This window comes from Mustela nivalis, assembly GCF_964662115.1.
Source record: "Mustela nivalis genome assembly, chromosome: 14".
NCBI lineage: Eukaryota > Metazoa > Chordata > Mammalia > Carnivora > Mustelidae > Mustela > Mustela nivalis.
Window position 1 is genome coordinate 86,232,611 of NC_139033.1, and position 26,840 is coordinate 86,259,450.

General features: G+C 47.6%; 1 long non-coding RNA gene across 3 annotated transcripts in view; it reads left to right on the forward strand.

The window, feature by feature from the left end:
• Positions 1 to 6,059: 6,059 nt before the first annotated feature.
• LOC309847527 overlaps positions 6,060 to 26,840 on the forward strand; it is a 62,820-nt gene continuing 42,039 nt past the window's right edge. For 2 of the 3 annotated variants that reach the window (XR_014302482.1, XR_014302483.1), the window contains exons 1-5: positions 6,060 to 6,138; positions 7,159 to 7,353; positions 10,845 to 10,925; positions 12,147 to 12,247; positions 24,251 to 24,399. This is a non-coding gene — a long non-coding RNA (uncharacterized lncRNA). The remainder of the gene's footprint in view (positions 6,139 to 7,158; positions 7,354 to 10,844; positions 10,926 to 12,146; positions 12,248 to 24,250; positions 24,400 to 26,840) is intronic. The other variant, XR_014302484.1, reaches the window with a different exon arrangement.

Consider the following 26,840-nt stretch of genomic DNA (forward strand, 5'->3'; position numbering starts at 1 on the left):
CCAAAGTGGTCTGTACACAGTTTATCATAGACCAGTGTTTGGGGGCCTTGAGTGTATCCTCCTCATATGGCAAAGAGAAATTAATCATTTCAGAGAATGACTCAACTGCTTATTCTTCACTGTGGTCAATATACTTTCCAAGAAGTATAGCAAGAGCTGAGCAAGTGCAGGCACCCTGCCTGAGAGGTGGCAGACCCCATTTTCACACGGGAGAATGGAATTGTAGCGCAGAGGCTTTGGTGCAAAATCCTAGTATCTTCCAGGCAACCATCCCTACAAAAAGTAGTGATTGATTGATCCACAAAGAGGCAGGTGGGACAGATGATAAATTCTTTGGTAAAGAGAAAAAAAGAAATCCCACCAGAAAATGGTCAGCCATTGACAAATATCTTTGTACTTGTCCTGCTTTTTCCTGAATAATTTCACAGCCATGTCCAACAGTAGCAGCTATCCCTGTGAGCCAGGACAGTGTGAAAAGCCATTGGTAGAGCTAGTTTGCTGTGAGCTCTTCCCTAAGGCCAGTAATGATGAATCCACTGGGTCATTCTGCCTATCCCCTGAGGGCTGGCAGGAGGTTACCTTTATCCTTGATAAGATTTGGGGGACAGCTGCTTTCCTTCCTAGATGTTCATATTATAACCAGAACTCAGGATGAAATGTGTTCAAGACTAAAATCTTCTGTCCTTAATTATGTAACATGGGGGATAAGGAAGCAGTGGGCAGTCTTTTCAGAACCTCACAAATCTTCATGCAAAGTATCCTCCTGTCAAAGGGCAAGCCTGGGGATCTCTGTTGTACACAGTGGGGTCTGTCCCAGTTGGCCTGGAGGACAGGTGGCTGGCAGCATTGTCAGCAGAATGTGACCCTTTGCTGACCCACCATGCTCTGACATGAGTGACAAAACATAAAGAAGATAAACGTTTTTTGAGAGGGAAAATATTACAGATCAGAGGGAAAATTTTGTCACCTTTTTAGCAAGATAACCCCTGTTCAGTGTGGCAAATAATATTCATAAACTTAGGTGTTTTCGATGGTTGAAAATAGAGATTATACTTTATACCTTCCATTCCCAGTTTTTCACTACCCTGTGTTAATGTCATCATGTTCCAATTATTTGAAACAATTGAAAATGCATAAGTTTATTTTTTATTTTTTTTTATAAACATGTATTTTTATCCCCAGGGGTACAGGTCTGTGAATCGCCAGGTTTACACACTTCACAGCACTCACCAAAGCACATACCCTCCCCAATGTCCATAACCCCACCCCCCCTTCTCCCAACCCCCCTCCCCCCAGCAACCCTCAGTTTGTTTTGTGAGATTAAGAGTCACTTATGGTTTGTCTCCCTCCCAATCCCATCCTGTTTCATTGATTCTTCTCCTACCCACTTAAGCCCCCATGTTGCATCACCACTTCCTCATATCAGGGAGATCATATGATAGTTGTCTTTCTCTGCTTGACTTATTTCGCTAAGCATGATACACTCTAGTTCCATCCATGTTGTCTCAAATGGCAAGATTTCATTTCTTTTGATGGCTGCATAGTATTCCATTGTGTATATATACCACATCTTCTTGATCCATTCATCTGTTGATGGACATCTAGGTTCTTTCCATAGTTTGGCTATTGTGGACATTGCTGCTATAAACATTCGGGTGCACGTGCCCCTTTGGATCACTACGTTTGTATCTTTAGGGTAAATACCCAGTAGTGCAATTGCTGGGTCATAGGGCCGTTCTATTTTCAACATTTTGAGGAACCTCCATGCTGTTTTCCAGAGTGGTTGCACCAGCTTGCATTCTCACCAACAGTGTAGGAGCGTTCCCCTTTCTCCACATCCTCCCCAGCATCTGTCATTTCCTGACTTGTTGATTTTAGCCATTCTGACTGGTGTGAGGTGATATCTCATTGTGGTTTTGATTTGTATTTCCCTAATGCTGAGTGATATGGAGCACTTTTTCATGTGTCTGTTGACCATCTGGATGTCTTCTTTGCAGAAATGTCTGTTCATGTCCTCTGCCCATTTCTTGATTGGATAAGAACTTAGCAAACTCAACACACAATGAAAATGCATATGTTTAAATCAAAGAGCATATCGTAATGTATTTCACCATTTCCCTATAGGACATTCAGGTTAATAGTCATGTAAATGTCTATTTTTGTATTTATTTCATGTACATTCGCTTGCCCCATGAGATGCGGTGTGGGGGGTGGGAATGGCTTCATGCACACTTCCCCTTGTATTCCAGAGGGGCAGTGTATGGAGAAAACTGCACTATAATTTGGGTCAGGAAATGAAATATAGAGACAGGAGGCAGAGATAGGACAGACCGTTCTCCTGGCACAACACCTCCTGCAGGGCACCCACCTTCCCTACAGAAATTTTGGCGCAGGTGGATTTGAGATTGTGAGGGCAGCTCTTGGTTCAGGGGTTCAGGCATTTTCTGAGGGTCCCTGGGTTGGTGTCAGGGGTTCGGAGATCTCCATCCACAGGGAAGCAATGACATTCCTGTCCCAAATTTATCACTCATCAGCATGGCAGCTCTGGACAGTCCCTTCAGCTCCCTACATTTCAGTGCTCTCCATTGTCAAGTGTGGCTCCCAGCCCCATTTCCCCTCCCATCGGTGCTGCTGTGGGGATGACAGGAGGAAGGGACATGGATTCTTTGTTGGCTGTAAGCATCATTCCCACGTGAAGGATAAAGAGGGAGCTTCCATCCTCCCATGCAGGGGAGCCATCCAAGTCCCATGTCTGGATTCACCCACAACCAGCTGTTTAGCTGTTTTGATAGGCATTCAGTACCTCAACACCTAAGGAGCAATTGGAAAGCATCAGTCCTTTCCTATGTCTGAGGCATTCACTTGGGACACCGTAATGGCACACTCACGTCTAGGCCATAGAGCAGGGAACCAGGGCTCAGAGTGATATCGGGAATGCTCTCGGGTAGGTGTGGCTGCCAAATGGGATGTGAATCCAGGCCATTGGGCGTGTTCACTGTCATTTGCTGTCTTCCTGTAATGTCTCTGCTAAATACAAGGAGTTGTCCCACAAAACCTGTATGTTTGTGAGAGGGGCAGAATTCAGAGCACAGCACACAGGGACATAGTCCTAAGTCTCTCCTAGAGGGATGAATGCCCCTGGGCAGCTGTTGAGTAGGGAGAGGAAAAGGTTGGACTAGAAGTAAAGGATGTCTAATCCCCCAAGGTCTTCTGAAACAAGATGCCGACACTGCTCTCTATTTCTGTGCATCTCCCAGCAATCTATGTAGAGCATCCCCCTGAGGATATGGAGCAGCCCACAACCACGCCAGCCTCTCCACCACCACCTGTGAAGAAAGTCCATTTCTTCCTCCATAATTGGGTGTACCCCACTGGGGGCACTGTGTAAGGTACCTTGGATATTGACTCATTACCTCAAGAAAAATTTTTATAATTTCTTCAGTATTGTACACTTAAGAGAAACTATAAAAATGTTGTGATGTTTTTCCATTTCATAAAAGCACAGTTAAATGATTCAAGTGCATCATTAGTGTAACTGCAGAAGTTAAGATGCATTTCTAACTCAACCTCAGAGGATGACTCACTAGGAAGCAAAGGCTCAGGGCTCCTGGGACAGTGGGGTGGACCCTGTCCCTAGATAGAGTCAGTCTCTGTCCTGCCAGTGGTGAGGAGGCTATCCACCCACTTCAGTTCTGACTGTCCTTGTTGTTTCCCAGACCTACCCGGACCCCCTGCAACTGTCCGCACACAGGATTCCTTTGCAGAGTTCAAAGGCTCAGGCACAGGGAGCATCACTGTTCCTTTCACTCATTTTTCCCTCCCTGCTTTTTCACTTCCTCTTTCTGCCGCCAGTGAGCACCTCTTCTTAGCTTTTCCCCATCCCCTCCTTTTCCAGTGTCCACCTGGAAGTACCTGGTCTCCTGCAGGCACTGAGGCCTTGCATTTGCCATGTTCCTGAAACTTCCCTGAAGCCCTCCTCAACACCTTTTAGCTGGTGTTGCCCTGGCTCTTGACCCCTGGGCTGGCCCACTGAGTCCAGGGAGCAGCCCTGAACAGCCCAACAGGGAGTGGGATTAGGAGTCAGCAGGGGTGAGTCCAGCCTGCTGGAGAAGGAGCTTCAGGAACTGAGGATTTGCCTGGATGTCCCCACTTGGCTGTTTCCTGCCTGGGTGGCTGTCATGCTCTGGGCAGCTCTTGCTTTCATTTCTCAGGAAGCTTCTTTTAAACAGACTTAAGAGAAAGTAGAGGAAGCAGTCTGGAAGTCAGAACAAGAGGAGAAAATACAAATGTGGTGAGCTGGGCATGAAAAGGGGGAAGACAGCCATGTGCCCATGCTCTCCATCACTTCCCTGATGTACTTACTTGTCACTTCAAGAAAAGTTTCCAAATAGTGGGGTGGCTGCTATTGTGTATGAGCACAAAGTGGAGACAGGGGGGTGGTCATGAGTAGACCATGGGTCAGACCCTCAGGAGCTCAATCTGGCATGTAAAGATGCTGGGGAAGAGGGATACAGATTGGCCTCCCAGGCCTTCCTTGCAGTTCCTTTCAGGAAAATGTCATGGCTTTTGATTCAGGCAGGAATTGACTCCATTGGGGTGGCGGCTGGGTCAGGCATGTGCTGTTATCTGGGTGAGGAATTGGGGAAAGGAAGGAGGGGAGCCCTCTATTCAGAAATCATGGATGTAACCTAAAGGACTCAAGGTTCAGGGTTCTGTGTCCTAAGAAAACCAACTACTTTCCTATCCCTGAGCTTTCCCTGTTCCTGTCATTGCACTTTGACTCTGGGAAAACCATTTAACATCTCCACATGTCAGTTCCAAGAACCCCAGTACAGGGGTCATAGCCCCTGGCCCCTGCCTCCCAGGCGGAGGATGGCCCCTGGCCCCTGCCTCCCACGCGGAGGATGGCATATGACAGGAGACGATGACACAACTTCTCCATGGGCAGAAAAGCCTCATGTCCCTGTGAATGCTGAAAGGCTACCTTCTACCCTTCTCTTCCCTGCAGGCATCAACATTTCCTCTCTGGGGGAAGTCACCCCTTTATTTCTTGCTTATTCCTGCAGACATGCCATATTGGAACACTCATGCAGCACTTATGAGGGACCACTCATTGTCTTTGAGGGTTACCTGGATTTTTTCTAGGATGCTTCATAACATAATACCCGTAAGGACGACCCGTGGGGAGAACAGGGAGCCAGGGACAGAAAGGTCAAGTAACTTGCCCAGTTACATGTGGCTTCTAGTAAGATTTGATACCAGCCACCAACAGCAGCCTCTGTGTTCTCTGCTCACCGTGAGCACTGCATTTTGAGATTACCTCATCCAAATGCTTACATTCCCACCCAGTCCCTGGGGTGTCAGGTACACACCACATCCAACAACCCTCTCTAGGCCCAGCTCAGACTCAGTTGGCTCCCCAGGTCCTCGTGAACAGGAATGTGTGTGTGACCAGGAGATCCCAGGGTCTTCCTCAGCTTCACCTTAATGGTTCTGGTTTTGGTGTATTTTCCAAGATTGTGGCTCAGGTTAGAAGAAGGAAAAATCATAAGGGCTTCAAACACTGGAGTCAGAGCATCACTGGCAGCCAAGACATTCTCCTGGCTGTCCCCAGCCGTGGTTCACCAGTACCCACATTGGGCATCTGTCCAAACAACAGGGGAGTCACAAACATTACTTCCACTGACTACAACTTTGAGGTGCAGTGGGGTGTAAATCAGTATTTAGATTCAAGAGAAGAAACTGCAGTTTGTTCAGCAGAGAGTGGATGCCGGGAGGAAGGAAGGAGCAGGAAAGGTCACACACAGAGCAAGTGCAGCTACTTCCCGCTCTCACAAGGCCTTAGTCCAGGCTGTATGGATAGTGATTCAGATCTTAGTCTAGGAGACACGGAGGCTGGTAGACTTCATGCATTAAGGCACTGAAGGGCTAGCATGAGCAGCCCTTTCCTTGTTCATTAACAGTTCCACAGTGAGGTGTGGTCAGTTGAGCAACTGTCATGTAGGCAGTTGGTTTGGAATGTGCTGTGTTCTGAGGCAGTTGGGAGTCAAGAAGCCTATTGGTCATTCAGGGTAGTCACCTGACCTGGGACTTCTCACTGCTGGGCAGTTGATAGAGTCAAATTCTGGTTGTGGAAAGGCAAGTGAGGAGGAGCTGGGAACATGTTTGGATCCCCTCAATCCATCAGCGGGTCTGCATTTGGGGGAAAGAACCAAAATGTAGCCTGAAATGTAGGGACTGAAATGTAGAGCCAGAAGGTGGCTCAGGATTTGAGCTATCTTCTTGGGCCAGCACACACCTGGGGCACCAGTGACTCCTTGTAAGATTGTTGGGGAGGAAGGTGTGGACCTGGGCCTGAGGACAGTGCTTGGTTCAGTGTGCAGTGCATGATCTCGTATCCCTGGGTGACCAGGGAACCATGTGTGTCCTCTGCCCCAGAGCCAACCCTCATCAGTGCTGCGACCCTGAGCACATCACTTGATCTCTTCCAATTTCCATGCCCTGAACCATGAAGTCTTGCCTCCAGCCCCTCCCCTGATCACCTCATGGTGCTGATGTGAGAAGAACCAGAATTAACAGTCTTTGCACTGTCAGAAGTCGAGTATGGAAATCTCCAACCATTACTGTTGAGGGATCTGTACCTCACCTCAGTTCTTTTCTTCTGGGCCATGTCCTTTAGAGCCTTCTCGTTAAGTATGAAATGATCATAATCATCTCTGTGAAAAGTGGCCACTTTTCTTAGTATTAATTGTCCTTCCTTGTGTAAAATAATGTCATACTCCTGGTCTTAAGATATATAAAGCTGGCCTAGTTTTCTTTAATATCTGCCTATATGATGAATATCTGCCTATTTTTCCCATTTTTATTGTGTTATGTTAGTCATACAGTACATCATCAGTTTTTAAGGTAGTGTGCCATGACTCATTGTTTGTGTATAACACTCAGTGCTCCATGCAATCTGTGCCCTCCTTAATACCCATCATGGGGCCCCAGCAATTAGAGGCTCCATCCATCACTGTGGCTGTGCCATCCCTCAAATGCAAACAGAGGAGGAAGCACCTAGGGGAAACAAGGCAGAGTGGTGGTAGAAGGGTAGCAGAATGTGGGGTCCATGAGCGGGTGACATGACTGACACAGGGCCTCTTGTCCCACCCACAGAGTACCAGATTGCCTACTTCCTGGCCAGCAGCCTCCCAACATTTTCATCAGGGTGGAGATGGGCACCATGGTGAGGCAGTAATTGGCCTCTGAGCTGGCCCCGGAGTTGACATGCACCTTCAGGCTATTGGCTAAGAGGAGACAGGGCTGCGGTGCAGCCACTGAAGACCACTGTTATCACCAGTGAAAAGAGAGGTAAGACCCGAGGCCTAAGCCCACTATCGTGGTGCTACAGGGATGAGAGCTGGGCACACATGGGAGCTGTGAACTTGCTGGATCCACAGCTTGCCGGGTTCAGGCCATCCACCCTATTGTGTCTACAGAGCCCGACATTTACCAGATAAGCAGGACTGTCTTAGGTTTAAAGCTGGAGATGTGGCTCAGGTTGTGTAACTGGCCCAGAATGGCTCTGAGGCAGATGTTTGAGGGCAGCCCCTTGAAGCCAGGTACTTGGTCTCTGATGTTCAAAACCACATGCCCAGCTAAGCAGGTGCTCAATAAAATATTCTACTGGGCAGTCTTAGGGAGATCTGTCTTCACAGATACCATTTCGGTTCCAAGCACTGGTGTAGTGCTTATTGTTCATTGGTTGATTCTCACCAAATCCTGGGGGACAAAGTGCTATGAGGTCTAATTCTACAGAAGTTGTAGGGTCCAGGCAGATTCAGGCATTTGCTGGAGACACAGCTGTGGGGCGCTGATGTGAACACCTTCCACAGACTCCAGGGCCCCTCTTCCTACAGTGATCTGATGTGGGTTCCCATCTCAGCGACCCCTACCATGCCCTCCAGCCTCCCCCAGGGATCTGTCTCAGCAGGTTCCCTCCCCAGGGCCACCCTAGCTCCAGATGCAGAGGTTAGGGCCAGTCCCAGAGGTCTTGGGGAAGAAGAAAACAGAAAGGCACTTGCACATACAGCTCACAGATGTTCTGAGAGGGATGTGCTACCTCCCATCTGAGATTTCCAAACAGGTTCTGGAGCTGTGAGAACTTAGACAGGGCCCTTTCCCTCTCTGTGCCCTGGCTTCCACCTGTGGCCTCTTGGGAAGCACCTGAGGGCCAGCACAGTCTGCAGAACTCCAGCAGCTGACCTGGCGATATGCTCATGCTCAGAGTATGGGCAAGTGTCCATGCAGGCTGTGTGTTCACTCTGACGAGATCTAAAGCAGTCTGAGGGAGGCATGGGTTGAAACCAGAGTGCTTGAAAATAATCAGAAGGGCCAGTCAGAAAACCTACAAAAGGTAGAAGGCAAAGGAGGATGGCATGCCCTGAGACCTTGCCATGGTCTGGCCATGTTCCAGGCATTGCAGCCCACTGCTGTCTCTACTTCCCACACAAGCGGGCCATACCTCACCTGCTGGAGTTTTTGTGGAGACTTCATTCTATAGGCTAGACTGATGAAAGCATTTTCCATTGGCCTTTGATCGAACCTGCAGGCTCTTTCCTCTTCCCAGAAGTCAGGGTTGGGACAGAATGTTCCAATCCTCTGATCAGAAGGTTGATTCTCCTGGTGAGCTGCCCACCTCTGCATTAACACAAGAGACACTCTGGCACTCTGCACAAATACAAACACATATATGAGGGACACATTTTCTCATCTGAATGACTCAATAGATTTTCTTCTTATAAGTCACAACGTTGTAAGGCATCACTCCATTCTCTGCTTCCATGCTCACATGAAGATCTCCCAGGAGTGTGTCCAAATTTCTCTCCTCTTCTAAGGACCTTTGGAACTTCTAATTGCCTCAGTATTTGTCAAATTATGGCTAGATCCTAAATTGCTTCTCCATATATGCTTTGTCTTCATCTTCAACAACTGATAATGTAGTTATCAGTTATCACTTGGGCTCCCCATGTGAATTTTCTATTATCTATTATAGATAGGTATTATCTATTATAATACCTTGCTCATGGTCGTCTGTCCAATGCTTGTCATTACATCTGGAAACAGCTTTGCTGTTACTGACCTTCAAACTTGAAGGTAGTCTGCTTGTTTTTGGGTGTCATTAAAAAGGCATGTGGATACTTTGTTTTGGGGTATTGCAGGGTTTGGTAGCTTGAGCTTATATTTGCAGAACTCAGAACTCTGCATGTGCAATTATGTGTAATTGCTGGATTAAATGACAAGTGAACTGAAAACCTTGATAAATGAAACCAAATTGTCCTCCAAAAAAGAAACCAGTCATTGGATTAGGGCCCTCTCTACCCAGTGTGATCTCCTCCTAACTGCAAGTTCTACAAAATCCTGTGTCCATGTAAAGTGGCATCTACAGCAACTGTGGGTTAGGACACCATGGCATCTTTATGGAAGACACAGTTCAAACCACAAGAAAGGAGTTTTCCTACAACAAAGCTGTGGCCTCTGCTGTGGGACCAGGACAGTGTTTATTAAGGTGCTTGTGGCACCCTATAGGCTACAGCTGTGTTGGTGTCATGGAGAATTGTGCATGTATCCCTGTCCCTGGACAAGCTTCACAACACTGCTGTAGCCAGGGGTCCTGCGCATGCTGTTTGTCCATCTGGTCACAACTTGTGCAGTTTTTGGTACTTATTTGCTGAGTGTTCCAGAGGAGACATGAGACCCAGAGCCCCTGGCTCCTTGGTCAGCACTCTGGCTGCTGCAGCCCTCCCCAGACTTGTTGACCAACAGACATTGATGGGAGGGAGAATGGGGGCTGGGCATCCCAGGGTGATCCAGGGTGGGTTAGATTCAGAGCTTCAGGGCCTGTCTACCACCATTCATGTTCCACAGAGTCTCTAAACCTCAAAAGAGCACCTACACTACACTGGGTCCTTTGTATGCCACCTGACCTTGGAGGGACTACAGACGTCCAGCTTAGGTCTGAGTCAGAGCAGAGTAGGAGTGATATGGAATGTAGAACAGTCACTAGGAGCCCCCTATGAGGCTGCTACGAGCCTGCGTGGCTGTCAAGAGATGGCATGGGGCCTGCCAGTGTCTGATGCACAATCAGCCCACATGCATAGTTCCTTTCAGTTATGGCTTCAGAATGTGTGGCTCAGGGGCTATGTCCCTGCTCTCTCCACCTCTAGGGAGTAAGCTGTGCCTTGGCCCTGCTGAGGTCACAGGGTAGCAGATGGGCAGTAGCTTGACCCGGTCTATCCCAGGAGTGGTGCTGAGCAGAACATGTGGCTCATTTCCCTCTATGTTCTTGAACATGCACCCCCATCCATGCCCCAGAGGTAACTCCCTTGGCTTTGGAACAAAATCAGAACAACAAAATGAAAGGATACAGAATGCATTTGGGCCCTTCTACCTACACAGGTGCTCTTGGTCTGTGGCTTGCTTGTCCCTGTCAGAGTAGTGCTCCCACTTGAGCACAAGTAGGCCGATAGCCATGCCTGCTGCAAGGTATCTGGAAAAGTTGCTGCCCTGGGGAGAATCCCATTTCCTGTCTTCCCGATTGTTATTTGTGCTATTTCCTGGTTACTCCTCTGGCCCACTCATTAGAGGGTAAGCACAGACCCCAAATATTGTGGGCTGGGGTGCCTGGCTGTCTCAGAAAGCAGTGCAGGAACCCCCAGGGAGCTAACGGTAAGTGTGGGGACAGCAGTGTGCATGGGCTGCAGCTTCCTAGTGAGGCACCAGTCCGCTGTGTTGGCAGACCTCACTTGCAGTAACTGTTCCCTGCCTGCTAGAAGCCTTCCTTCTTTTCTTTCCCCTAATAGCCCAGAGAAGCTTCAAGACCAGAAACAACAGTTTCAAGACCATGAATAGTGGCTCCATGTTAACTACATATAAATTAACATGTAAGTGTACACTGCCTTCAGCAGGAGCTACCATGACTGTGGGGCAGGCCTGGGCCAACAGCCATCACTGCCCCCCTCTAAGACCCCATTCCTTTTCCGTGGCTGAGCCTCCGTCCCCATGAAACACTCACCCCTTCCCCTCTCGGGCCCAGGCCCCTACCCTCTACTTTCTCTGCCTTTGAGTTCACCAGGGACCATACACTACTGTTATGGGTTCGTCCCCTTTGAGGAGGGGAAGTCTCACTTCTGCTCTATTGAGCTTCATCCCTTCTAGGGCACATTTGGGATGCCCTTACTGTTCAGAGCTGAGTAACACCCCACTACATGCACTCACCCCATTTTGGCTGCCAATTTATTGCCCCTTGCCTTTGGTGCGCTATGTTGCTTGACCTCGTGCTCCTGGTTCTCCTATGGGCTCAAGGTCCAAATATAGGGCAAAGGGGGCCCTACATTGTGACTCCCCTCTGTGCGGGAAACTAACCATGATTGTGTTCATGTATGCCCCGGGTTTGTCCTGGTTGACTACAAGGAGCCAGAAGGTCCCTGGAGGTTGGGGTGGGGACTAACAGGCCAGGCAGGTATACCTGCCCCATAAGGCAGCACAGCTTTGGCAAGACTGAGAGAAGGAAAGGGCAGGTCCCTGTGTGTCCTTGAGGCCAGCATGGGCAGGAACCTTGTGTTCTGATTCTGAACCCTGGCGTTCATCTCCATTCACTCACTGGTCAGACCTGCACATAGGCCTCAGGAAAGCTCAGTGATGATGAAGCAATATTAACTCATGAGAGAACCTTCCAGAATATACTGGTAAACAGGTCAGCTCCTTTCAACCTGTCACTCAGGCTCATGTGCCCTTGTCTTGCAATGATACGGTTGTTAAAAACTCAGACAACTTTGCATTGCCAGTAGATTTCTTCCTTAAACACTGGGGTCTTTCCTCACCAGTTTATGGAGAGATTTGGGACCAAAGGCAAGCCCACATCAATTTCTGCCACTTCCACTCTTCCTTCTGGAAGAAGGCCTGCTGCTGCCCTGACCCTGAGCACAGAATGGATGGGTCTGCTGAAGCGCTTGATGATTGTTAGTCTGGCACCAGTGAAGGAGGAGGAGTCCACTCCACAGACCCTCTGGGAACACACATGGACTGTCCCTGGGCCCTTAGTGTGATCCCAAGGCAGGGAGGTGGTCACGGGCCAGCTGACTCCTGTCCCCATCCATCTGTAGGTCTGAAGAAACACCGGTGCTATGCGGTCATCCTGCCGGCCTAAAACATAATCTGTAAGATCCTTGCTGGCTTGCCCATGGAGGTGTTTGTCAGTGGACCGGTAAGCTCCAGGTGCCCCTGCCCTCTGAGAGGCCTGGTCTGCTGCTCTTAGGGGCCTAGCAGCATGCCCTTGTTGAAGAACATGTTTCCAGGGCCCCACGGTGTGGGGGGCAGCGGGTTCAAGGTCACTGCTGGGAAAGAGATCTGTGGAGGGCTGGGCAAACCCAATGGACAGAGAGATGCTTCCAGTCTTGCACTGAGACCTGAGGGATGATTTCACAGCTGGAGGCATCCTCCTGCTTTCCAGGACCTGCTCTCAGAGAGAGGCTGCTTCCTTCTCTGGAAGCCAGGCATGTGCGGACCTTGGCCTCTGCCAAGAAGTTTGTGCTTGGTCACCCTGGGTCCCAAGTGGGATGCATAGCAGCCCAGCACCCACGTCAGCCTGACCTCCTGGTCACAGCCCCTTCTCAGGTCTCAGAAACCCATGTGGCTCATTGATTGTACCCCTTTTAGGTAAGATGAAGCCCCTGAGTTTGTCTTTAGAGCTACCCCTTCTTTGGAGTCTCCCAGAGGGATGTCATGTCTCATTGAGAGCCAGTTGGGCTTGTCTCTGACCTGAGGTCCCTGCCCCTCCCACTCTCCTCTGCTGGAGCTCTTGCTCAGGTCAGCTGGGGCAGTTAGAGGGCCATGCCTCTGGCCAGCAATTATGGCAATTCCCTCTGAGGACTGAGCCCCAGGCTGGCAGGAGAAGTCACCACAGCTACTGGGCCAGCCCTCAGAAATGGGTCAGGTGACCTTTCAAAATCTGGTGAGATTACTGTTCTAAACATAATAGCAGCACTGAGGCAATAACTTAGCAGGATTTTTCTTTGGAACCATCAGACAACTTTGCAACACATGAGGATGACTGAAATGCATTGCCTGGACTGTAGGTTGTGTTGGCGTCTTGGTACTTATATCCCCAGGGGTTATTCGGGTTGGCAGGGTTGGGGTTGGGAGGCCAGTATTTGGGACATAGGTGCTTTGCTTCAGAGGTGCCCCTGAGGCTGAGCAGGAAGGCAGGGGCTTCCGTCCTATCTGGCACCAGGGCCTACCTTGGTCACCATGGTGGTTGGGTTGAGGGGAGCACAGGGCTGGCCAGCTAGAGTCCGTGTGGCACCTGAACTGCTTGTTGGCAGCCTGCACCCAGGGCCCAGGGACCTGGAGGCAGGGCCTGAGTCACAGGGCCCAGAGCAGATGCTCATAGGAAGGGACTGGAGCCAAGGAGGTAGACAGGCCCAGGTAGCCACATCAGCCAGCCAGGTCTCCGGGGGCCTGAAGCCCAGCTCCATGCTCTGTGCCCCACTGGAGGGTTGGCATGTCTCAGAGCAAAATGCGCACAGCATGAAATCTGCCATTCCCACCACCCTGAAGCAGAAGGTCTGGCATAGAGCTCACTCACGTTGTGGGGCAGCTGTCACCCATGTGTGGGCAGAGCCCCCTATCCCAGAAAGAAGCCACCTTCCATCCAGCTGTCCCTCCCTCTCCTGCCCCATTTCCCCTGCCCAATGGCCTGGGGGTCAACTGTTGGTCTCTATGAATCTGCCTGTGCTGAATGTCTCACAGTATCAGTGTTCTCCAGCTGGTTTCTTTCTCTGCACATGTTTTCAATGTTCATAACATTAGTCAGCACCTTGTTCCTATCACAGATGGGAATATTCTGTTATGTGAACACAAACATTTTTTTTTCTCCCCATCTATTGATGGACCCTTGGCTTAGCCCTACCATTCAGGTTCTGTGAGGAGAGATGCTGTGAACACTGATGCACTGGTATTTTTCCAGCGGTATTGAGCTGATGCTGCTCCTGAGTGGGCAGGGGAAGCCACAGGGGCTACAGTGGGGGACCAGGCCCTGAGGGAAGGTGTGAGCTCTTCCTCCACCCTGGGCCCCTCATCTTCCTTCACTCTCTGGGAGGGGTCCTGCTCTGACCCATCTCCTTCACCTACCTACTCCCCATGCTATCTCCGCAGAACTTGGGTGTCAGCCCCCTGGACCCCTTGACCCCCCAGAAGGGAAAGGGGAGCCCTACCCATCAAGCCTAGTCTCCAGAGCCATCTGAAACACCACACATACTCTGAGGAGCCAGCGGTTTTGCTGAGGGTACTGGCATGAGATGCTAGGAAGGGCTTTTAAACTGTCCTGAGAGGTTCTGTACTCAAAGCGTGTGGAGCACTGCCCAGCCTCTTAGCCCTGATCTCTCCCCCTCTTGCCCAGGACCCAACTCTGGGGGCCTCCTTTCCAAAAAGTTGTCTCTGGCCCCTTCCCAGGTACAGGTCAAGCTTTCTCCCTCTGTGCCCAGATCCACAGGCACTGTGTGGACACCTCTGCCTTTGTTATCAGATGGGACTGTTCTTTCTTCCTCCACATGGGGCCACGACCTCTGATCTCAAAATGTGCCTCATCCCGAGCTTAGAACCAAAGGAGACCTGAGTGCCTTTGCTGTCCTGTAAATAAAGGTCCCCAAACTCCCATGAGCATGAGGTAGGAGAATAGCTCTGGGAATCCTGAGCACTGGGAAACGCTAGGTAGGTGGAGAGGATGTGATTGGACTTCCATTTCTCAGAGCAGGTGGGAATAAGTCGGGGAACAGGGCTAATCAGAGATGCTGCATACTGAAGCAAGGTGACACGTGGCAGTGGCATCTGCCTCGTGACTGCTGTGACCCCAATACTCTTGTTGCCATAGGCACACACATGCAGTTCGCAGGTTTCTTCATCAAGTCTCCTTTTCAACACCTCCTATAGCACTTGGGAAGGGGAAGAGAAGGCAGCCATCCAGGGTGCATGACTGTGCTCTGAGGAGGCAGGCAGCCAGGATGCTGACCTGTGGGTGGGGTGGCCTGGCAATAAGGCAGGGACCAGAGAAGGCTGCTAAGTGCTAAGGACCAGGTTCTGTGCAAGGGGATTCATGGAAGTACGACACAGGAAGAACCCCATGTGTGTGTCCCTGCAGCTCTGCTCCCTCTGCACAAACCTCAGATATGGAAGGGAGTTGATGTTGTTCTTTTCACCATAATTTGGGTTACAGCCTTCCAAAGGAACTAGTCAAGGACAAGGAACATGGAGGCAGAGTGGCCTGGAAGATACCAGGAGAGGGTGTGCTGTGCACCCAGGGGAGAAAGGGCTAGACCTGCCTGCCCTAGTGGGATGTACTGTCTAGCAGATGAACTCTCGCCCCAGGGAAAGGAGGGACTAGACTGGTTCTCCCTATAAAAGAGGGAGTAGGAATTTCTCCTACACCTGGGGGAAAGCACCCATGGGAGGTCAGGTCAGCAGCCTGACCTTTCTTCTTTGATACAATAACTGTTGCTGAAAAGGCAAAATGGACAGTCATGAACTGTTGTCATCAGTTGCTTCAGGGGGCATGCCAGTGATGTTGGGCCTGAGTGTTGCTTCAGGAGACCACAAAGCATCTTGGAATGATTTTTTGGCTCTTTTTGTAAAGAATAAGAAACTTACTGTAATCTGTGACTCTTCTTTTCTTGTAACAGGGCAAATTTTTAATTGTGGCTATTCTGAAGGAGAGAGAATTGGCAGTGCTTCTCACTGTTTTAGCTCCCCTTAGGGATACATAGAGATGAGCTCCAGCCTCAGAGGACAAGAGCAGGCTTTGGAGCTCTGCTGGTCTGAGTCTGGTGTGTGAGCAGGCGTCCAGGACACTTGGCCCATGGCCTTTCCCCAGCATCATGCACCACAGTCTCCAGGTAATTACCAAAGGATACAGGTTGTAACAGAATGAAAGCCAGGGGCAACTTCTATGGCAGGTCCTGTCCATCTTTCAGTAGGCCTTGCTGTGTGTAGGTGGAGAAGTGGGTTTATAGGCAGATGAACACCAGTGGTGGAGTTGGTGTCTTCTGGGATGGGATAGCCTGCTGTGGGCCAGATGTGATTGCTCTATCTGACTCTCAGAGGCCATCATCCAGGCTCGAGGTGGTCAGGGGCTCCTGGGGCTCTTTCTCAAATTGGGCCTTCGCTAGGCCCACCCTAAGAGAAGGGGGTGCATCAAGTAAAACTATGAAAATGTGGTTTATAAAACACATTTGCCCTCCAGAGGCTCTTCCCTCCCTTAGGACACCCCCTGTAATACCCCACATGAACTCCTGTAGGGTGGCATCTTCCTAGGACAAAGATGTTTGTTCTTACTCCTGAAGATCGCGACCTCAGACCAGAGCTGACACAAATATTGGTGCTGAAGTGGGGGTTCTGAGGTTTGCTCTGCCCATGCCACCCACCCATGAGGAGCCCTGTGTGACATGTGACCCATTGCCAACTGGCCATATGAGGGTCAGCAGAGACTGGAGATGAGCCTCAACTGCCTTGTCTTCTGTCCACCATGTCCATAGTCTGTCCATCCCCAAAGGCCTTGGCAGGAGACACCTCAGTGGGACCAGAGCTCCTGCCATGGAAACTCTATTCAGTATGTCCCCTGCTCTTTTTTCTTTCCAAAGGGGCCACAAACCCTGCAGGTTAGCAGCAACCTGAGGCTGTGGGACTCATAAAGTTGGGGAAGGTTACTGAGGTTCAATATTGTACTCGGTCTTCTTGGCTTTGCTGTTGAAGGGCCACAGGAATATCAAGGAAGAAATAAACATGCCCCCAGGACAATTGTTGGCTTTGAGAATTTATGGAGAGGATGTAAGAACCCAGTTTCTATGCCATGCAGTAGTCCAGGTCCAACTGTTCTCATGAGAAGTCACCCCTACACAGAAGACAGTGTCAACAGTGCCCGTGGAGTTCAACACCAGAACAGCCCTAAAATGTGGCATCTGCCTTGCAACTGACTTATCCCATGGTCTTCTGCAGAGGTGTGGTTTGGGGTTGATTAGGGCCTGACAACATGCATCATAGACCTGCTGGCTCTCACCCAAATTAACGGAGACTTCCATCGTGACGGGTGGGGCCCAAAGCCCAGTGCCCTTAACCCTGCCAAAAGAGGAGCCGATCAATAAGTCCTTAGCCCTGAATATTGTGATAGCTTAACACTCACAAACTCTGATGTCAGTAGTAAAGAGGTCCTAAGACTCGGAATTGTGTGCTGACTCTTTAAATATATACATAGGCATATGGAGAGAGAGAGTTCATATGCCATACAATTCACTAGTTAAAGTTTACAATTAGATGGATTTTAGTACATTCACTAGAGGATGTTTTAGTATATTTATTTTATATGTTTTATATTTCTTATACATAACATACTTTAGTAAGTTTAGTATATCCATCTCAAATCATATTTTAGAACAGTTTCATCACCATCCCCTGTACCTCAGGATTCACCTCCTACGTCACCTGCACCTCCTGCCCCAGGCAAACACTAATTGATGTTCTCTCTATAGACCCACCTTGTGGGCACTTGAGACAGAGCACCTCATCTCTGTCTTGCCTCTTTTGCGACTGCCTCTTTCTTTTCATGTACTGGGTTCATTCACACGGTACCATGTTTCAGTAATTTGGTCCATGGAACTGTTAAAAAGGATTCCATTTCATGGGTAGAGAAGTGACTACAGTTTCTTCAGTAGATGCACACTTGGCTTGCTTCTACTTGGGAGGGATGTCCAGTAATGCTGCCATGCCCACTTACGTGCAGAGTTTCTGTGTTTTCTACTGGGGAGAAACCCAGGAGCAGAACGCCCAGGCTAGATGATACTAGATGATAGCTCTGTGTCTAGCATTCAGAAGAAGCTCCAAAGGGCTTTCCAAAGTGGCTGACCCATCTCACATTTCTATCATTGCCGCATCAAGGTTCTGATTTCTCCCCATCTTTGCCAACATTCTGTGTCCTCTGTCAGGGTGACCACAGCCATCTTGAAGCCATCTTGAAGTGTGGGGTGTGCTTGGTCATGTAGGTTTTGATTCCCATTTCCTCAGTGGTTATGGTTTAGGTATCTTTTTGTGTGCTTTTTGGCCATTTCCATATCTTCTTCAGAAAAAAATATGTGATCAGATCCTTTGCCCACAGTTTTTAAATTGGGTTACTTGTTAGAAGTTTTTATTTATTTATTTGATAGAGAGATCACAAGTAGTCACAGAGGCAGGCAGAGAGAGAGGGGGAAACAGGCTCCCCGCTGAGCAGAGAGCCCAATGCAGGGCCTCAACCCCAGGATCCTGAGATCACAACCTGAGCCAAAGGCAGAGGCTTAACCCACTGAGCCACCCAGGCGCCCCAAATGGGTTACTTTTTAAAAGCCAATTTTGTAAGTGGTATTATGTTCCTTATTAGATATAAATCTGCAAACATTTTATCCCGGTCTGTGGTTTGTCTTGTACCTTTCTTGATGTTTTCATTTAAAGCTCCAACATTTTGTATTTTGATGAAATAATATTTACCTCTTTTTTTCTTGCTTGTGTTTTTGTTGTCATATCTAAGGAACACTCGGCTAATCCCAGATCATGAAGATTTGCTCCTCTGTTTTCCTCTAGTTGTGGATTTAGTTCTCACACTTCGGTTTGTAATGCCTTTGGATCAATATCTATGGATCATGTGAGGAGGGGGTTTCACTTTGTTCATTTGCATGTGGTTATTTACTTGTTCCCACAACGTTTCTTGAAAAGACTATTGTTTCTGAATCAATTGTCTTGGCTGCCTTTTCTAAATCATTCAACTTTAAATATAAGGGTTTATTTCAGAGCTCTCAATTCCATTACCTTGATCCACATGTCAGTCTTTATACCAGTACAACATTATCTTGATTATTATAAATAATATTGTTATAAGCTTTCAAATGAGGAAGTCTTAGTACTCATTTTTATTCTTCTTTTTCAAGAGTGTTTTGCTATTTTAGGTCCCTTGCATGTCCATGTGCATTTTAGGATGAGTATTTTTATTTCTGGAGGTGGGGAGAAGTGGCTGGGATTTGATAGGGATTTCCTGAATATGTAGAAAATTTGGGAAGCATTGCCATCATAACAGCAAGTCTTCTAATCCATGAATATTGGATGTCTTTCCATTTCTTTAGGTCTTTGATCTTTTTCCTCCATAGTATTTCATATCTTAATGTGTTGAGTTTTGAACTTCCTTTATGAAGTGTACTCCTAATTATTTGACTCTTATGATGCTATTATAAAAGGAATTGTTTTTATAATTTTTTAAAAGACTTTATTTTATTTATTTGACAGAGATCACAAGTAGGCAGAGAGGCAGGCAGAGAGAGAGAGAGGAGGAAGCAGGCTCCCTGATGAGCAGAGAGCCTGATGAGGGTCTCAATTCCAGGACTCTGGGATCATGACCTGAGCCAAAGGCAAAGGCTTTAACCCACTGAGCCACCCAGGTGCCCCTGTTTTCCTAATTTTATTTTAGGATTGTTCATTGCTGCTGTAGAGAGGTACATGTGATTTCTGTGTGTCAATCATTCATCTGAAACTTTGCTTAACTTCATCAATTGACTGAATAGTTGTTGTTATTTTTTTTTTTTTTCCGATTGGGAAGTTTATGTAAGGTTTGTCAATTTTATTGCTCTTTCCAGGACACCCATTTTCACTGATACTCTGTATTGATTTGGAATTCTCATTTTTATATTTTCTCTATTCTTTATGATTTCCTACTACTTGCTATAGGTTTTGCTTGCTTTTCTTTTTCTTACTTGTTAATGTGGAAAGGCTGGATTGGTTTGAATTATTTCTCTTCTTTCTTTATTTTTTTTTTGAGTACTATACATTTCCCTTAATCACTCTTTAGCTGGATTCTGGTATGTTGCATTTTCTTCTCATTCATGGTGAAATGCTCCTGATTTTGTTTGTGACTGCCTCTTTTGCCCTATGTGTTTTTGAGTTCATGTCTCTCTCAGTTTCCCCAGTTTCCTTTTCTCATCAAACACACATTGAATTCTACTGTTGTTAGAATATGTACTTGGTATGGTTTCCTCCATAAATATATTAAGGCATTCCACTTCTCCGATGCCTGCCTTAGGGTCCTCTGGCCAAAGCTTGAGGCTCTCATTGCTTTGGTCTCCTGGCTACCTGTGAACTCAGGATGGGATGTGGGCTGTGTTGAAAGAGGACAGGGAGAGGAATATCTCCAAGGTTGGTGCCCTTTGGAGGGCCAAAGTTCCACTGAATGTAGAAAGAAGTTCCTCTCTCTGAGTTTGGGCTCCTAGTGGCCCTTGACCAGCCATCACCTCTGGGATTGTCCGAGGGCCCGGGTACGAGACAATGGAGGGGAAAAAGAAAGAAGGCGGCAAAGGAAGCTCAGGGCACTGCTATACTTCCTGAGGATTAGGAGTTCCAAATTTTTTTGACTTTGAGCCAGAGCCAGCAGCTTCTCTGAGAGCTCTGTACTTGTGCTTCCACAGGTCACATGTGGGTTTCCAGCTACATTGTGTCCAGGCTGGGACACTGGAAGGAAAATAGTGAACTCTGCACCACTGGAGGGCCTTTAAATCCTGGTCTTCTTCCCCAATCTGCCCAGCACTATTTTCTTCTGAATGTCCTCCAGATTTTATAATTAGATGTAGTGGGAAAGAGAGTTGAAATTTTATTCCATCTTATCCAGAACTGCTACTTGAAGTGGATTTTAGAAACCAGAAATATAAGAGAAATACAGATTAGTGTGAATCCACTCTTTGTACTGGAAAGTTAATTAAAACCACTGCTGCTAGTGGGGTAGCCATGTTATCTCATCTACAAAGGATGAGATTACCCTCCTCTAAATTGTATGCCAGGGCCTATCTTTATCTAATTATGCTTTATTTCAAAGAAATTATTCATGTTCATTGACATCTCCAGGTGCTCTAAGACTAGGTTGCATAAATAAACAAATGATTCTCTGGGATGTGCTCCCCTTTTAAAGATGTTTAATAACTCAAATATTCCAGGATCCTGCTAATTCTACAGCTGAGGTCCTTCAGGGATTATCTGAAACCCACAGTCTTGGATATTAACTTGCATTTTTGACAAGGCAGTTGATGTAAATGCCAAGTCCAAAAAAGTTAATTAAGAGATGAGTGATTGCATCATTAGATGGACACGTATTGATATTCCTTACTGATTTTTTTTTCAAAGATTTTATTTATTTATTTGACAGAGAGAGAGATCACAAGTAGGTAAAGAAACAGGCAGAAAGAGGGGGAAGGCAGGCTCCCTACTAAGCAGAGAGTCTGATGTGGGGCTCAATTCCAGGACCCTGACATCATGACCTGAGCCAAAGTCGGAGGCTTAACCCAGTGAGCCACCCAGGTGCCCCTCCCTATTGATTTCTTTAGGAGGTGCTCTAGCAAGACACAGAAAGTATTAAGAGAACAGAGAATCTCTGTTCACTGAAATGCAGAGTTCATGCAAATGGTCATGTTGATTCCATCAGCATGAGGTATTTGGTTGCAGGAATGGGTCAGGAAGTGCTTGCCAGATATCTTTTTCCCAACTTGATTTAGTTTCAGTTGCTTAAGCTCATTGGGGATATAGAGTTCAAAGAGAGAAGTTAGGCCTTGGGGGAAATGTGGATACAGAAAGGGAGTTTCAGATTAAAAAAAAGAAAAAAAAGACTCTTAATCTCACAAAACAAACTGAGGGTTGCTGGGGGGAGGGGGGCTGGGAGAAGGGGGTGGGATTATGGACATTGGGGAGGGTATGTGCTTTGGTGAGTGCTGTGAAGTGTATAAACCTGGTGATTCACAGACCTGTACCCCTGGGGATAAAAATATATGTTTATAAAAAAAAATTAAAAAAAAAAAAAGAACATCTGGCTTGGTTGGGAAGGGGAGAGGCTACATGGCAGGCAGAAATGCTTCAAACTGTGCCCCAACCTCAGAGACAGTGGTTATGTGATGTCCCATGGATGTAGGCCCCACCCCAAACCTAGTTCAGAAACAGCAAGAGGGCTTTAGATCTGAAGGTTCAATGGGAACTGGCAGGTGGTGTCTCTGCTCTCAGCTATCTCTATCCCCCCCCTCAACTCCACAGGTGAGCCTTGACTTCTAGAAAAAGCTACAGTAGGAGTGTGCCATAAAAATGCCTTTTGTATTCCCCCAACCAAGTGGAGATAAAATTAAGTTGATTTAAAGATTCTGAGACATAAAATATTTCTGGCACACCCAGGTTTCCTTTGTCAGAAGAGAAGTGTTCACTGTTCTAGCCCTGGAACCAGCAGCCTGCTTCAGAGTGAAAACAGGAAAAATCTGCTTATTGTGGAGAAAATGTGGGGCTGAAATCCATAGCCACGTGGAGCTGGAGTGGACAAGGAGACATCAGACAGGAATCATTGCAGCTCCAAGAGCACATCTCCCAGACATCTGTTCTCTGCCTCTCTCTGACCCGAGTCCAGCATGGGTCACTGGAGTCTCTCTGCATTAACTCGATGCCACTTACACATTCCCTTCCTGATGTTTTTTTGTTTTTCTTCTTCTTCTTTTTTTTTTTTTAATTTTTTTGTAGGATTATTACCTATGCTTCTGCAAAAGGTGTGTCTGGACCAATTCCATGATAGAAAACCAGTTCACATTTTGCCCAGAGCAATGTAATCAAGGTTGTTCCACTTCCAGCCCTAAGTGAGATGCATTTTCCTCCTCTTGTCAGATGTTTTTGTCATTATTCAAGCCATTTTCTGCCATCAGCCTAAACTACTACTTGCTGCAATCTCTTCACCCCACAGAGAAATCCCTTTTACCACTGTCTCCTGATAACCTAGAGTCCTTGACTTCTAACAAGAATAAGGTGACTCATTAAACTAATCCATTGCCTTTCAGAATGAACATGACCATATCAGACAAATTTTACGTCTCCTCCTGGAAATCATGCCTAAAGAACAAGGAGAACTTTAAAACCCCATAAACTCCATTTTCAGGAAAACCAGAAAACAGATGCAGTCAACAGTCTTCACATCCACAGACTGATAACCAGCCAGGATGGAGCAGAACTAACCTGTAGGATAGAGGAAGTGGGAAGTGAGGGTGGCTGGTAGTGGCTGAGGAGTGTACCAGCTAGCCTACAAATCCTAAGATGAGGGGTTCACCCTGAAAAGGGGCAGACACAGGCACACGCAAGGAAGAGTGCTGTTCTTGTGTGAGCCACAAAATCACAGGAGGCAGGTCTGTAAAGAATGGAGCTGGTGTTTATGAGAAGGAGCCCAACTCTGGCAGGGGAGAAGGAAAACCCATCCCAGTTGATGAATTAATTCTGCTATCTCTCAAGGACTTCCTGCTGACTGTCCTCCCAAATTCTTCCTTTCCTTTTTCCAGGTGGAGTTTCAGCCAGGGCAGGGCCTCCAACGTGGTGACTATACTCCCAGGAACACTTTCACTTTAATGTTGTCATGTGACTATTAGAAGCCAATTAGGTTGTCAGCAGAAGTGACTCTCCCAGCCTCCCTTGCAGCACCTGTGGGCATGTGACTCTTAGGGGTCAATGGAAAGTGAACAGAAGGGAAATCCCATATGTGGTCATGTGGCTAATAGGGGCCAATGGAAAATTATCAGAGGAGAAGTGTCTCTGGTCTGGTGTGAAAGCAAACTGCTTATCCAGGATACCTGCACATTCCAGAGTGTTTTCCAGAGACTGGGATGCAGGTGTGGTAGCAATGGTGTTTCTAGTGTGTTCGTTGTAGGTAGGAGGGAAGGAACCTGGGTCTGGGGGTGACTTCATGTAGTATGGGGTGCCCCGTCACTGCCCGAAGGGTGAACTGTGGGACTGTGGTGTGGGAGATGAGGGTCTGACCTGTGTAAGTGTCGGGTTTCTACATTCGTAACCTGCAGGCTCTCTTCACACCCTTACATAAATGTACCCCCAGAAGTGAGGAGTGGCTGTCCTGGAGGATGAGGGAATGCCAGTGAGGGCACCCATGGGACTCCTCCTCTAGCCCTCTGGGTGTTAGTCAGACCCTCCCAGTGCACACCTTAGTTAAGCACAGGAGGGCCTGTGTCAGGAAGCTCAGTGTCCCAAGTCCAGGCCCCTCCTCACTCTTCACCCCAGAATTTGGTGACTCTGGAATCCTCCCACTATACAGTTGTCAGTTAACTTCTAAAGTTTGTCTCAGCAACAACCCCGCAGTGAGCTTATTGGGCATGTCCCCTGCCTCTAATCTTTTCCTTGTATTTCACAGGGCTCACCGAGGGCTTATCAGGTTTCCTGGCTTTATGGGAGACCCATCCTCTCTGAACCTGACTGAGTCTAGCTCACTGTAGAAACACAGCAGGGGCTCCTGAACGATGTTCTTTCTCATCTCACCAGTGAGGCCCTGGGCTGCTGCAGGTAGGGTATTGAGGTTTGGGGAATCTTGCAGACTTGTGCTCAATGCGCATCCAAATGTGTGTTCACTGACTTTCTAAAAACCTCAAACTTACATGACTGTGAAAATGGTTTCTATCTCGAGGCTGCCCTCACTTCAGAGAACAGGCCCTCCTGTGCTTAACTAAGGTGAGCGGCCTGTGGCCCACAAGTGATGTTTAAAGCAGGTTATCTTTTTTTGGTCCCATTACAAAACTTTACCCAAAACATCGGTGTATAAAGACACAAAATCAGGCCTTAATGTGGTGGTTGCAAGGTGGTTCTGAACCCATAGGGACCACGTTCCCCCTTCCTCAGCTAGTCTCTGGAGTCATAACCAGCCTCATTCAGCTGTAAGTAATGGAGGTCCCAGCTGCTCTGTGGTCTCCCAGGGCCCACTTCATCCTGTCCCACTGAGCAGAAGCCCTAAGCCAACTGCTAACACAATGGTGGGGATGAATCTCACAAACATTTTGCCAGTGAAAGAAGCTGGGCACAATAATGTGACAGTGTTTTAGTCCATGGATGCAAAATTCTAGAACAGATGTATCTGTAGTGACAGGAAGCAAATCAGTAACTATTTCTGGGGACTGACTGGGGAGGGGACATGAAATAACAATCTGCATAATAGAAAAGTCTGTATCTCACTAGAGGTTTGGCTTACACAGGAGTTTGCACTCATCAACACTCATCAGATCATAATGCTTAAGACTGGTACATTTCACTTTATGAAAATAATACCTAAAAAGAAAGAAAGAAAGAAAGAAAGAAACTAACAATCAGAGAAGATGGGGTGTGTAAGTGACCTGTTGTAGCCAAGCAGGAGGGTGGGGGGCTCTACTGAGAGTTAGCCTATTCAGGCAGGCTGGAGCCAGCCATGGAGCAATGACTAGGTCATACTGTTTTGCCAAGAAATGGGTTGCACTGAAAGTCTCAGTGTTAGAGTGTGCTGTGACCATAACTGTGTTTGAAGAGAGTGATTATTTTGTCACCATCTCAGGTGGACACATCCCAGATTATCAGCCATTTGTGTACCTTCCATGGTAAGGGATTGTTCACATCTGCTCAGTGGGGAGAGATCACCCGGTCCCTGGATATTCAGGGGCTGAGCAAAGATCTAATCTCAGGAGAAAAAGAGAAAGTATGTATTGCTGAGATTTTGGAGGTCAGGGGATTCTCAAAAACGACCAGCATGGCACCAGGGGAATTGGAGAGGGATGGGCAGAGGGCTACCTGGTCCTCCCAGGTCACACCTCCTGCACAACTACCCTTCTTGTCATTCCAACACAGTAAAGCGAGAGCAATTTTGCTTCTGGAAACAAAGTAACTATTTTTGCATTGGGAGACAAATACCTGCAAACTGGGATTTTCCATTGACCTTCTGAACTGAAGTCCTCCGGGTTTAGTGGGTATGAAGTATTAGAAGCTGTATTCTAATCATGTGTTTGCCCCGGGTATGGATAGGGGAGAGGTGAATAAGTCTAGTGCAGAGGTGGAGGGTACATGTTATCACATGTCCCCATGGGACAAGAGCTCTGTATGATATTTTCTCGTATGTCCCTTTACAGCAGTGATGATCAGATTCTCATCAGAGGTTGTATCAACACACCTAGATCTGGAGAATCAGGTTTAAACACCTGAATGTTCCCTCTCCATTGTCCAGAGTCACAGTGTAGGGGCTGTGTTTGGAACTTTGGTATCACTACCATGGTGACCCCTAAATTTCTGCTGCTCCTCTTCAGGAGGAGGTGACCTGGGGTCTGGGATCATGAAGAGCTTCCCCGTAGGGGAGTGACACTTGCACATGGCAGTTGAAAGGGGGCACTTGCAGGGGGTGGGGAGAGTAGAGGACTCTGGCCTCGCTGAGCCCACCTGTTTCCCACCACCTCCCAGTAGGATGGCAGGACCATCACAAGTTACTCCAGGGCTACTAGGACAGGCTGGCAGGGGGGCAGTCCCACATAAGCCCTGAAGATCTGCTCGGTACCAGAAGTTTCCCAACCAGGTTAGGCACTGGAGAGGTTCCTTGGGCCTGGGAAGCTGCCCTTCTAAGTAAGTTTTGTTTTTTTGTATACCGAAAGCCTTCCCATAACCTTCCTGGACGTAAGTCAAATTAGGATCTCGGGCAGGTTATACCCGTGAAGGGATCCTTAACAGGTCATTTTGTTCTTATAGATTTTCAGGGCTTTTGTTTATTTTGCTTCAATCCATGCCATCCACAAAATCATGCTTTGTGTACTCATGGAATATTTTGGCATTAGGACAAGGTGGTGGTAATGGTTGTCCATGATACACTGGAATCTTGTGCAATAAAATATCATCTAAATTATTTAAAAGGCAGTGATGATTGTGTTTCATATTATAAATTGTATGGGCAAGATTTGGATCTCATATTTCTTGGAATGTTCTTACTAACATAGCTCCTC